Genomic DNA, 1,733 nt, shown 5'->3' on the forward strand with positions numbered 1-1,733 from the left:
GATACAACAAAGAAGGTAAGATCTATCAACTCAAGGCAATGAAACTGGTATTATGGTGCCAGGTTTCTATTAGTTGATATCTTTTATCTTTCACTTATTTCAGTCATTTGACTGCGACCATGCTTGGGCATCACCTTGAATGGGTCCGGTCAAACAAATAGACCCTAGAATCTACACTTTGCTCTAAGCCTGGTACTTATTCTTTCTCGCTCTCTTTTTGCCGAACTGCTAAGTTATAGGGACGTAAATACATTAACACTGGTTGTCAAGCGGTGGTGGAGGTCAAATGCAGACACAAAGATACACACACTTTAGTATATACATTTAAATATACGACAGGCTTCTTTCATTTTCCGTCTACCAAATCCACTCACAAAGCTGGGTTGGCCCGAGACTATTTTAGAAGAAATTTGCTGAATATGTCACGCAGTGTTACTAAACCCGGAACTATGTGGTTGGGAAGCAAACTTCATACCACACAGCCACGCCTACGACTTTTCAATTCATTTTAAATCATTTCTATATTTTTTGATTTTTATCTTTCATTTTTTTTATTTCAAATTTATTTCTATTTTAAAAACTTCAATTTAATTTATTTCAATTTACTTTTCACTTCGTAATTTTGGAAAATGTTTATACACTTTTACTCTTAACGTATATTTAAAACTTCTTTTACTCAATGCTCTAACGATGCTGACAACTAAATAATGCGAAGAAAATCAAATTCCTCTCTATTTAAAGAAATTGTCATATTGTAAAATTAAATTCATATATAATACAAAATTGTCAGCATTCACTGATATTCAGTTGAATCGATCGAAATGAATGTATTATTAAAAGTTAACGTGTAGAATCAGGGATAATTTGAAAGAGATTGAGTTTAAATACCAGAATGGTGAAAATCGCTAATAAAAAGTCCCTACGACCGAGGTTCGAAACTGGTGCTACTGTGTTTGAATAATGCAATGACACATAGAAAAATAACGCTATACAGATTAACTATGGAGTACATAATTCTTATATATATATATATATATAATGCATACATACCAACATAGATATATATTATATATTTCTGTGCATGTATATGTATGTATGTATGTATGTATGTATGTATGCATCTAACGATTTATGTATATATATATATATATATATATATATATATACTCACACATTTATGAAATTATGAGAGAATGTATATATATGTATGTATGTATGTATGTATATAACTATATGTGTATGTGTGGACATATGTTTCATGTATGTTTGCATTCATGTAATGTCTGGAAGAATGGCCAAGTTCTCACGATACACTCTTCTATATTAAAATGCCAAACTTGGGAACCAAAATATTCTTTGATTCTTCTATTCCAACCATTTCTTGTTCAAAGGATTAATCTTACCCTCGTAAAAGGCTTAAGCGATTTGTTTTGTTTGCACTTGTGTTCAATATAGTTTGTACACACACATACACACACACACACACACACACACGCACACACACTAATAATGCATGTATGCGTCTGCACCTGTGAATCTACCAATATATATATATATATATATATATGCACATAGACCACATACACACGCGCGCACACGAACACTTATATAAGCTAATTTATATACATACATACATACATACATACATATATATATATATATATATATATATATATACATATACATACCTATATATATATATACATACATACGTATATATATATATATATATA

The sequence above is a fragment of the Octopus bimaculoides genome, chromosome 6 (genome assembly GCF_046866305.1).
Source record: "Octopus bimaculoides isolate indiv1 chromosome 6, ASM4686630v1, whole genome shotgun sequence".
NCBI classification, from domain to species: Eukaryota; Metazoa; Mollusca; class Cephalopoda; order Octopoda; family Octopodidae; genus Octopus; species Octopus bimaculoides.